General features: G+C 32.6%; 2 long non-coding RNA genes across 2 annotated transcripts; both read left to right on the top strand.

Moving 5' to 3' along the window:
* Window positions 1-1,480: 1,480 nt before the first annotated feature.
* On the top strand, window positions 1,481-4,345 carry LOC117120484. Its single transcript, XR_004447366.1, has 3 exons — window positions 1,481-2,288; window positions 2,698-2,790; window positions 3,671-4,345. It is a non-coding gene; the product is annotated as an uncharacterized LOC117120484 (long non-coding RNA).
* Window positions 4,346-4,735: 390 nt separating this feature from the next.
* LOC117120483 lies at window positions 4,736-12,298 on the top strand. The gene is made up of 3 exons (XR_004447365.1): window positions 4,736-4,878; window positions 6,712-6,947; window positions 8,064-12,298. It is a non-coding gene; the product is annotated as an uncharacterized LOC117120483 (long non-coding RNA).
* The last annotated feature ends 874 nt before the right edge of the window (window positions 12,299-13,172 follow it).

Below are 13,172 nucleotides of genomic sequence, written 5' to 3'. Positions count from 1 at the left end.
TCTCGATATAGTTTAGTGTCATCAGCAAAAAGGAAAACCTCTGAATTAACACATCCTGGCAAGTCGTTAATATAAAATACAAAACGAAGAAACCCCAAAACACTGCCTTGTGGTATGCCACTTACAACATCCAACCAAGATGATGAATGACCATTTACGACTCTTTGAGTTCTGTTAGACAAAAAAGATTAGATCCAAGCACTTACTTGCTCCCGTATCCCGTAACTCTCAAGTTTCTCTATAAGTGTTTTATGTGGTACTTTATCAAAGGCTTTTGCAAAGTCCATGTATATTACGTCAACCTTTCCACCTTGGTAAAGAATTCCAGTCCAATGGTTCATAGCTTTCAATAACTAATCGTGGAACGCACAGGTATAAAACCAAACTGCTTGTCCGATAGTAAATTATTATCCTTTAAATGACTCATCCATCTGTGTCTAATATATAGACTCTAATACCTTACAAATTACAGACGTTAAACTCACTGGACGATAGTTTGTTGGAAGTGATTTATTACTTTTTTTTTAAATAGGGCTGTAACGTTGCCCTGTTTCCATCGTTCTGGTAATGTCCCTGTTTTTAAAGACAATTTTAAAATTATGCTGAGTGGCTCAGAAATAACATTGGCTACCTCATACAATATCCTTGGAGGGAAACCATCACTACCCGGTGACTTGGAAAATTTGAATTGAATTATTGAATTGAATTGAATTGAATCCATTTGCATTGCTGCTATTCTAGGCATATCAATAACAGTATTCTCTTTTATATATATATTTAAAAAAAACTATTGAAACATGTAGCTAGAACCCCCGCCTTTTCAGAATCAGTTTTTGTACATATTGGATTCTGTAAGTCGCCATTAACAATTAAATCTGGGATACCTTTTTTCAATTTAATTTTAGAATTTGAATAACTCCAGAACATTTTAGGGTTTGACTTAGCTTGGAGAGCAATATCCTTTTCCATTTTTTATGACAATTTCTTGTAAGGGATCTGACCTGATTTCTAAGTTTGGTATATTATAATGTTTGTTTTCATCCTTAGTTTCCACTTACCTCTGCCAACACCTATGTTTCTTTTTTAACCTTGGCAATGATGTCTCTACTTACTGGTACTTTAAACTTACTGTTAGAATTATTTAATACTTTCTTAGGGATATATTGAGTAATGGCAAAACTTAACATGGTACTAAATCTATTCCAAAGAACCTCAGTATGATTACCGTAATCACTAAATTTCACTAAATTCCCCCCCCCCCCCCCACCAATTCCGAAAAATAGCATTTCGCATTTCATGATAATTACCCTTAGTATAACAATATATACTACAAATCTACATAACAGCAGCATCTAAATCTAATCAATGCATGGTCACTCTTTCCTAATGGCGAAAGAATAGCCAAATCTGTAATCATCTCTTGGACATTGGTTAGAATTAAGTCTAGAAAATTAGATTCCTGGCCAATTCTAGTACGAGTGGGATAGGGTCACGTGTTGGAACAAAAAACTATTTCTCAACGATTCAATGAACATTGTTGACTGTATACTGACTGATGTCCAGTAATTCCATTCAATATCTGGATAGTTAAAATCCCCCATTATTAAAATATGACTGAAGTCGATATTGTTAATGTTACTCAGTAGGTTCTGTAGTTTTAAGTTAATATCTATATCACTATTGGGACTTCTATACACACATCCAACTAGCAACTTATCATTTTCACAAAATCCAATATATATCAAAGTTGACTCCCTGAAAATGTCGACTATTTCATTGGACCACACTTTTGGGTTTAAGTCCCTATGAATGTAGAGAAGCGTTCCTTTACCAACAACTAAATCTAAGTTACAATGAAACATTTCATATTCGTCATCAATATTGAATTCGACCAGTGAAATTGGGAACCTACTATTTTTTGGTTTTACCTCAGTTATACCAATCATTAAAGGTGTTGGGTCCATATCACTTAAAAATAATCTGGAGTCTGACATTTTATTTGCTAATGAATCTGCATTAGCATAAAGACAAGGGATGGATGACAAACGATATATCACTACGCGTGTTCTATTCTATTTGCGTGTGTTCTTCATGTAGATGATGAGTTTGACGTGTGGACATTCTTAAATCTAATTTCAATTAGCAACAAGTAGATAAAATGCTTTAAAATAAACTATTATTCTTAAAAATACAGTACGTTTACCTCCGATTCACTGTATAACAGAATATCTATTAAAGACATACATACACAAAATGAGTGGGCAGTCCAGATATCAACCATCACCAAAGTAAGTATACGCTTCTAATTGTCTTGTAAATTTTAAGAGCCTAGTGCCTAGGAAAGTTTGTCTACAGTGAACAAAAATAGGACCTATTCGTATTTTGTATGATTAAAACACGTCATATTAAACAGACCCCACTCATCGGATATAATTCAGTAAAATGTGTAAATCATTTTCGTTTTTAGTTGTAGAACGTTGACTACCCACCAAAAGTGTATTATAAAAGGCCTAATTGCTGTAGCAATGCATGAAGTTAGACTAATAATCTGAATGGTGCGCTTCGGCCTACTGTGGTGGTTGAAAGACAATTTTCATACAAAAACTTAACACAGTTATAATTGAAGTTATACAAATATAGAGATTGTACATTTTGTTTGTATAATAATATAGCTTAAACCTTGTCATTTCGTTTCAGTGAAAAGGATATATGCTGCTACTGCCTTATTGCAATCGCCTGCTTGGTCATTGTGGCGATTGTCATAGCTTTATTAGCGCACTTTGCTTAAAGGTAAATACTACGACGATACACCTAGGCTGCATCATGAAACAATTTAAATGTTTGCACATACAATCATTAACACATCATCAACATACGAAGTCATTCAAAAATCAACTACCAGTTTATTTAACTAACACCACCTACCAAAGTACAGGGAGTATAACAAGCATCACGTCAACATTAACAACATCATCATCACCATCATCATTATCATCATGATGATGATTATCATCATCACATTTATTATTATCATAATCTTTATCTAAAACTGAAAAGTTACACAATTAAATAAAAAGGCACGATTCAGCAACTAAAAGGTACAACGATAAAAACCAGACATTATTATACAACTTTTTTTAGAAGCACTAGTTCACTTTGAGAGATTTGCTATATCTCAGAATCACGTAAAAGTAAATTACGTAATAGGAAATATTTATGTTTAATATTTAGTAAATAATGCTGCCAACTAAAATGCTAAATGTATAATGTACTACCCGATTACAAAGTAAAAAATTTGACGCAGTTTTCGTATATTTTTTATGGTCAAGTCTGACTGCCTTATTTACTAAAATTATGTATGAATTTATACATTATAATAATAGATGATTGAGTTTTGCTTAGTTAATAACTTAATTTTCTTACTAAAAACTGATTCTTTTAATAAAAAAATATAACATTAAAACTGATAATGTTATTTCATTAAACCAGACAGATATATGTTATTTGCAAAATTATTGCTAATTAATTTACTTGTTCAATTATACCTCTAGAGGTATAATTGTGGGTCCTTCAATGACTGAAATATAATATAGTAATTTAATTTTATATAATATTTCCAAATTTTGACAAACAATGTGAGTAAAGACATCCTTGTTCTTTCTCATAACAGTTCGACTTTTGAATACACGACATAAAATTCTGCAGACGTCATCATTGCCAACATTAAGGAGATGCTCACTTCCAGACGGACAGTATTGTTTCCACACCATAGCTACTTTTGAATGTGAACGAAATATAAACACAAGTGGACAACTTAGGGTCCTGGAGATATATTTTTAAAAAGGATGATTAGACTAATTTCAGGTGTTTAAAGAAATATGTACAATAAACAGCAGAATACTGAAACATCAGAATTCCGTGGGGAAAACAGTGGCTGGATCTCGATAGATATTTAAAAAGCAAAACAACACTTAAAATGTAAGCGTATGTAAACAGCTAGAAATAGAACCAGAACTTTCTAACAACACTAAGTCATTCCTTAGAGGGTGGGGGTGGGTGAGGGTAAAAACAACCCCGATAGGCCTAGTATATATTGGATGCGACCTTAACGTCTGCATTGACAGCAGAATGTCCAGGATTGAGGAATTTTTCGCACCCACAGATTCCTCTTCTTGACAATGTAGAAAAAGGTGTTTTAAGTGCTTACTTGTATATCATCCCTTGCCTATGTTTCTGTTAACAAATTAACTGAAAAATTTGAAATATATTAATAGGTGCTTTTATTTTCGTTTTTTGGAGTTTCCTTTATTTTTTAGTTCTGTATTGATAATGGATTATTTTTAATCCGAACATTTTTCAATTAAATCTTTTGTGTTATTTCTAAGATGTGTGCGTTTTTTGAATAAATATATGACTTTTTGGTTCAATTATCAAGGAATTTATTTCAAAAAATTTACCTGTTTCTTTGTTAAGGAAATTTTAGAAAACTTAGACAATACTCTTTATCTCCACACTTAACGTCAAATGAGGAGTTTTATTCAGCTTTGAAACACTGTTCTAATTTACTGAAAAGTATTCGATATTGTCAACAAAGTACCTATCATCAGACACTTATTGGATAACTACTGTTTACTTGTGATTGTTATAATAATATATGTATATCAGCCTTCAATATTAATGCGCGGTGCGGTGCTGTCACTGGGATTTTCAGAAGTCTAGCAAATATAAGTTACAAGCTAGAGATTATCTACCAATCGTTTATTGACAAGTTGAACAAGCGATTCTAGCTTCGACATTATATCTAAGACTTACTGAACCTTTACTTATCAAATCAAATATGAGCCAATATTACGAACCAAGTGCAAATCCAAGGCGTCGGTAAGTTTTATATACTTTTAATAGACATTCACAAGCCCCATTTGACCACAGGGACCGTTGGTATACTGCAGATTAAACCCAACCAGGACATTAAACAACAAACTTGATATAAGCCTCACCCAGAGGTGACGGAACTAGGGGGTGCTGTGTTATGGAGAGTAATGTGTGACCGGAAATGGTCTGCATCAGTTGGTTGTTACCATACGCCAGTGATGTTGGAGTATAGTACAGCAAGATGAAACTAGTATGTAGGCCAAATGAATAAAGTTCGGAGTCTGTCGGGTAGTGAAATGATTATTGTACATTTTAAGCGCTTGCTAAATTCATAAGTGTAAGCTAAATTACGGTGATTAATTTAATTAGCGAAGATATGGAGACAATTATTTCGAAGTTCTCTCTTTCCAAGAGGGGAGAAGTTCCCTCTTTCCAAGAAGGGATGCAAACGAAATACACACATGGTTAGCTAAAAATATGCCAATATTGTTAGCTAGCATTAGTATATGCCAATACATGAACAAGGAAGGTTCAATCACGTTGTAGCCCAGCAAACGTCTGTACTGTTCTCTTATACACATCTAGAGGGCGCTACTGATGTACTGTGTAGCGGATGACGATGAAGCATACATAATAATACTAGGGCTAGGCCCAGGTCTCACTAGACAGTGCAATAATATGTGATAGAAAGTACACTTTCGAAATAAAATAAATTAAAATTTAAAAAAATTATTCAGTTGCAGAGGTACCTTGTACGCATTATACAATGCTAACAATGCGGCTCTTGTATCCCTAGCTAGGACAAGGCATCCATGTGCAAAGCAGTAGTGTTTGTTTATCCATGAAAAAAGCACGCCAGGATAGTTTGCCTTACCAGGAAAAAGTGACGTAATCTAGCTTATAACGTATGCATGCTAAATATATTGTGAGTGTGACGTCACCAAAAAATGAATATTTTCTATTATAACCAAAATATTAATAGCTACAAGGTTTCTGGGCGTAAATTCCCTTAATACGAATTAAGGGTTGCACAATCTCCTTGCCATACTGCCACTGACGTCTCAGTCGAGAAATACGGGTAGCTGAATTTTTTCTCGCAAATCTGACTACGAAACCATATCCAAATTTCACTTTCCACTTTTGGCCCTGATTTGTGCTTCGCACTCGCCGCTGAGGAAGGCGTTCCGGGAACCCTGCGTCAAGTTGGGGTGGGGCTGAGATAAGCTAAAGTATAGTCAATATACAATGTGCCCTCAAATTCAAGACCACATTCGGCACCTTAAATACTTGGTTGCCTTGGCGTTTGCTATCTAATTAGTCTCCAATTGGAGGGTGAACGGTATAGTAGTGTTAACCGGTCATCCGAATCACAAACTAAGTTTCATTAAAAAAAGTTGATAATATTGCTGCTAGTAACCACTATTATTTGGAAAGGACATTAAATAAGTTAATCAAACGGTCTTTTCAAAGCAAATACACAATACGTTTTAACGTACTATAAATCCTATCAACCATTCCTGATAAATCCTATCAACCTATTAAAATGGTGAACAGATTGTTTGCATGTATTTGGTCAGTGGTTATTATCAATACCTGTAGCATAAATAAAATGCAACATCAACTGTTTATATTTATTAGAGAGGCCTTATTTCTTAAAAATGAACAATAGCTATCTAATAATAATAAAATATTTTAAATAATTTAAGTACATTCAACAAATGCTGACAATTGTACACAAGTATGAATTTTAATTCTTGGTTTAACTAGACTCAGACCAAAAACTCAAGAATGCTGAAAAGATCTATGTCAGTAATATTTATCGTATCTTTACACCTTCAGTTTTCAAGTAAGTGTGGCACTTCCAAATATAGGGAGTAAAAAGTTTGATGTTTATCCAGAAACGACAGTATCGGAACTTAAACGTAATATATATGAACAATATAAGGTGAATGTATCACCATTAACATTCCGTGGTACAACTCTCGAAGATGACCACACAATGGAGTACTGCGGATTAGTGACATTATAAAACAACTATCAACTTGGTTATCAGAGTAAAAGGGGAATAGCGTAATGTAAGTACTTGCGTTATTCTATGAAATACCGAGATATGATAATCATATTTCAAATATTATAGCATTGCAACAATTAGCTAAGTAACTTATTTATTTAATTGTACACGTATAAAGATACCATTTTAGCTAAACCCAAAAGTTCAATTGAATTTCTTAGACTTTCTTAAGCATATTAAATAATGTGCGATATACCAACGGCCACTGTGGTCAAGTGGTATGACACTCGCCTTGAGAGTCAGAGATTGCGAATTCAGCAGCTACAGACAGAGGCGCTTTTTTGACAATTGATAAGGAACTTTGCATCACACGACAGACACCCAAGCCCACGCTACGCAAAATAAGAGTCGTTATCAAGCACTCATGTATATGATGATAATATGTCATTTTAATAACGACAAATTTTACAACGTACAGTAGTACTGATAGTCATCTAATGTACTGTGCTGCCCCTAAAGGCTTATCTAACACAATGACTTATTGTAAACCAAATAGCATACACGTAATACATGTGCATCCAAATGATGCATTAACGTTCATTTAAGCAAACATGAACATTAAAATACTACGATAGAAATATTATACATAATCGTATTGTATTGGAAACGTTGCTTAATCCATAGTGGAATAAAATGTGAATACTTTACATTGTGATTAAGTACACCAGAAAGTGTTTAAGTGCCAACCGCCCCAAAGCCCATCTGCATGATGGGCACGCACCCAATGATATGCTATGCCTCATACGATCTTTACATCATTGTTGCTTATTCGAGCACTGCTATTATTGATTTATATTATTAGCCTACTGTAAATTAGCCTTACATATTATTCCAAAAGGATCCCAACTTCAAATCACCCTCTCATTAATAATACCCACAGACATAACACTCGCATTGTAAAATTAATTAAGAAAACAAAATAAAAATCAATTCCAAGATAATATGCTGATTAAACTTTTAAGATATGTTATTTATTAAAAATGAGACAAAAATAAAACAATACTGTTTTACCACAAAAAAATATTTATAGCATTGTATCATTGGAACGGTGTAAATCGCGTGTCTTTTAAACTTAATAAAGTGATCTTCATTGATATGTTATAATTTTTTAAATTTTCAGATTGATTGATTGACATGACTTCTACCTAGCATGAAAACAGTAAAAGGGAAACAAGTTAGCTGATTCGTGCACTTGTAATGAGGAATGAACCAACAAAATGAACCTGGAACTACAGATAAATAAACTACAGATAAGCCAAATGGTTACTTGTAGGCCTATAAGAGCATACCCAAATAATTATATATAGGAAAGCATATAATATGGTATGGATATGTGTAAACATACATAAAGGATAAAAAGGTAGATTCACAAAGCTATTAACAATATTTGAATAAAGCATTGTTTAACTTTAAGTTCGTTAATACTAATTAAATTATTATAGTATATCTCACAATAATAATTTTCGAAATGTAATGTAAAAAAAAATCAAAATATGGCTCCTTGTTGCTTTGCTTAAATTTAACATCTTCAATACTAATTTACAATAATAATTTTCATAATAAGTTTAAAAATGTCATTTAAATACATATACATAATTGGCAAAAAATAAAAAAATTTGACACAAAGACTTCGATAAGTGGTGGTGGTGGTAATGATAATGCCTCTCTCTCTTTAGTCCGATAACGCAAATTGCGCAACACTCCCAATCAGCAGCAGACGATGATGCTATCGCCAGTCCTTGTCCAGTCCATTCCTTAAGTCCATTATCCATAATGTTGTTGGTCGTCCTCTTATGATGTTAATGGTGACTATGCTGATGATGACGACGAGGCTGGTAATAGTGGTTGCGGTAATTATGATGCTATTTATGATGGTGACGACATGTAGGACTCGATTATTGGCTAAACCTATATTGGTTACTATAGCAAATCACACTATAGAGTTGTTATGAATTATAGTCTAATGCGTCTTCTCTACCTCATCAGGCTATCACTTACATGTATCCTCAATATATAATATATACCAATAATGTAAACAGAAATTCTATTTTATATGTCGTAAAAAAGGTTTTTCTACAGTATCTTGCAATATCATAACGAAGATCAGCATCAAGCATAATATACTCTTAGTCAAAACAATTTTGAAGTTTTAAATATAAAGTTAATTAATTGTGCACATCTCACATTATCAAATACTTGCTTATTCACTGTGGAGGAAAATTTGAAAAAAATAATTAAAATTGTGTATGTTCCGTGGATTATACAAAAAAAAACCTAAAAGTTGTTTTGCCCTACAAAGACTACTGCCAAATTATTTACAGAAATTTAACGTTTACAATTGGTGCAAGTTCTCGAATGTTTAGTATATGCAATTAGCACTCAAAATCTACAAATTTTTATGTTAAATGCGGCTGTCGCAGAAACTTCAAAATATGATGAAATGAATGTGCACCATGCTCTGATATCTAAAAATGCATTTTCCCTTTCTTAAAACAGATATTCTTTTGACAGCAGAAGTGTAATTAGAATAATTAGTATGCAGAATATGTATTTATACTTCCTATTCAAATAAATGTTTTTAGATATCTAAATCCTTCCTGAAAGTACAAGCACTTACTCCATCGAATTGGAAGTTTTAAGTTGATACTATTACACATTTTATTTTCTATTAAAGCTCAATCAAATTATTACTCTTTCTCTAACCTAGTCTTATATAACGAGATATATTATATACTCTTCTTTTTCCCTGTTATTTGGTTAAAATATACAGATTTTTGAATGTTTTAAAACTGCGAGAAAGAAGTGGTTATTCATTTTTCCCAGTATATGATTATTAAAATTTATACGTCGGTTTTGACGTCATTGATATCTCTTTTTGCATGAATGATTTTTTTTTTATTGTTAGTCAAATTTATATTGTTGCTCTGTATCTATCACAGACACATAACATAGAACAACAAACATTGCAGATTCAAAGTGACATGAGATTCAAAAATTAGCTGACCATTATCAGTCTATAGTAACATAGTAATTCTTGGAATATTAACGTTATCGTCGTATACGAATTAAATATGAGTGATCGAATTATGTTTAAACCTTCACCAAGTGAGAGCGAAGAGAACGAGTAGGTATTTTGTTATATGTCTTTCCTGAAACTTGCACTGCCATTTTCCAAATTCGCATATGGTTTTAGTCAAAGAATACGATATCAACTAGAGTCAGGCTCATTCTTCCAGAGCGACAGGGGCTGTACTGAAGTAAACCCACGGTGATTCCCTACTTTTCTGAAAGATGCATTAGGTTCTTTAAAGTCCATAATTTGGCTAGCAATTGGACTATGTGCGTGGAAAGTCTCAAATTAGAGCTGAAAGTTAACGGCATAGGTTGAGGCGTTTCTGACTTACAACCCGACTCTGAACTATTAATGCAAATCAAAAAATATTTTGTTATATTACTGTTATTGTTATATTAACGCTTACAATTAAATTAAACAGTATCATTCCGTTAATTTAAAAAAATAAATACAGTTAGACTTAAACAGCTTAACTCATCAAGTACATAATTTCACAGGAATCTAGTGTATATTTATTCCACAAAATATAATAAAGTGATACTCATGTATTTTATTGTTTATATTTAAATCTCTACTAACATGAATACATTTTATTGCTTTTTGAAAACTAAGATGAAACACTAGCATCACATTAACAGAAAGTTTGGATAAAAAATGTTATGAAATATGCATGTATAAGTCAAAGGACAGATATTCTGTGTGTATATTCAGAACCGGTAAACAGGATTAGACCAACCATTTGCACCACTTCTAAGTGCACATCGAGCATTGCGTCTCCTGTGAAAATTTTGTCTATGCTTTAATACCAAATTACACTTTTCTAACAAATGACCGTAATTGCTGCTGTAGAGGCATTTCGCATTCACCATTCATTAAAATTTAGTCGTGTCAGTACCTAGTCTTAATTGTCGAATACCGCTGAGAACTTCCTACTTATTTCTGTAGATTACAGACAACAAAATACAGGATTGGAAACTTTGGAATGTTGTCTAATGTATGTACTCATGTCATACTAATTGAAAACTCAACCATCATTTCGTTAAAATACTTATTATTGAAAATGTATTAATGCTGCTGACCACTCGATAACTGATTGACTTCTGAACAAGAACAACAGAAACAACGGTTCAATTTTAATAGATATGGTATGATCACTTTCAAGTAATCTCTACAAAACAATCCAGTTACACCTTCCTAAAAACTCCAGTTTGTTAATTTTAGAAGTTGACATCATTACTTGATGATAATATTTTATAACTTTAAATGCATGCTGGCAAGGTATGCAATGTTGTATTTTAATCCTATATGTATAAACGAAAATAATTAAAACAGTTATAATTTCGCCATCCAATAGTTTCTTATGCCACAAAAAAACACAATGGACTCTTCCGCACAACCACGACCATTCAATATTTTTGCTAAGGAAGTCCATTGAATGTGCTTAAAATGCATGTTCATGATTAGTTCATTTCATATATGTTGTCTCTATAAAAATACACACACGAAACAATGAAGGTTTCGTAAATCGACAAAACAGGATTACCAAAAAGTATGCTTAAATACTGACCAGTGGCTCTCTAACCTGGTTGAGAAACATAAACATAAAATCCATTAAAATGGGATAAAATTACTCTTATAATTACTCTTACATATATTAAGTTATATAAAAAATGTATTAACAGGCCAATAACAAGAAAAAAGATAATCAATATGAACTCACAGATATGAAACTGTTTGTCATTCGTTTGCCTGTAATTGTTACTTAAGTGGGAAAGAAAGATTTTATGATTGTTGAAAAATATTTTTTAAGCTCAGAGGGTAAAGAGGAAAACAAATTAAGAACTGTATATCATAACAAATTAGTGCTCTAACATAAGATTGCCAGTATGGTGAGTATTATTTTTTCGTGTGTGCGTGTATGTATGGGTGTGTGTATGTGTGTGTGTATGTAGGCCTGTGTGTGTGTATGTGTGTATGGTTGCACGTACATGTATGCATAATATGTATGTACAGTATATGTATATATAAAGCACTGTTTGTACCGATTTTGTGTATTTTGTGGGGGTGGGGGAATGTGTGTGTATGTACGTATGTACGTATGTACTGCAATTATTTTGGGCTTTTTGTTTTTCTACTTTGTACTCTTTTTGTAAGGGTCAATTGAGACAAGCTTAACTGCTTCTTTAACTTGATCCTTGTCAATAGAGTTATGTTATTTAAATTTAATGATTTTTGTTATGTTTTTCCATTATTATTTTTTCCATTGATTAAATAAATGTATATTGAATTGAACAAGAATGCGGGTCAATGCGATTCACACCATAAAGAAACACAGGCAATAAAAGGAAATTAAATTAAATATTTTCTCAAGATGAACAAATGTTAGTATATCCAATCATTGCTTCTAAGGAATATTTTGAAGGGAAAAGCAAATCCGTGTGACACGTTGTTGGATCTTTTCTAGTTTTAAATGAGACTACACTGATATGGGTTAGGTCTTGTTGTGCAATGTTAACTCTTTTAAAATAAGAATACAAAATTCAGCCACTGCCACTGCACCGCTCGCATTTATCGTTATAGTAGGCCAATTTCATCTAAAAATTGCACATGGGAGTTTTGATAAATTCTGACAAAATTAGAATTAAAAACACAAAGATTTCTTGTGCGCATCGCACGCATTTTTTTTTGGGGGGGGGGGGGGGTTTGGCGTTAGACTTCTAAGTTATTTAAACACATGATAGTTCCAGACTCAAGAAGGAAAATAAAAAAAGATAGATCGTTTTACCTAAAAGACCTCAATGTGTAATGATGGTGAAAGAATATATTTGTAATAAATATAACATAAAACCTAAGCTCAAAAAAAAAAAAAAAATTGCGCTCATCGCGCGCATTTTTGAGGGTGAGAACTTGTGCTTATCCTCCTTTGCCTTCTAAATTAAATGAACCCATAATAGTTCCGACTCAAATAGAAAGAACATTTAAAGATTGATCGTTTTAAGTAAAAGAAGGGCATCATTGTGTATTGATGGTGAAAGAATATGTTTGTAATAAACAAAAACATGATGAAAATGTTTATATTTAGTTTTGAACACACATGTGCGGCCTACATAATAAATAAAATAAGCCCTATGTCGTATTGTTTTCTATATGGGGGGG

Source organism: Anneissia japonica, unplaced genomic scaffold (genome assembly GCF_011630105.1).
Source record: "Anneissia japonica isolate Jap-2015-1 unplaced genomic scaffold, ASM1163010v1 scaffold285020_len34504_cov116, whole genome shotgun sequence".
Taxonomy (NCBI): domain Eukaryota; kingdom Metazoa; phylum Echinodermata; class Crinoidea; order Comatulida; family Comatulidae; genus Anneissia; species Anneissia japonica.
This window is presented reverse-complemented; position numbering and strand designations above follow the sequence as displayed.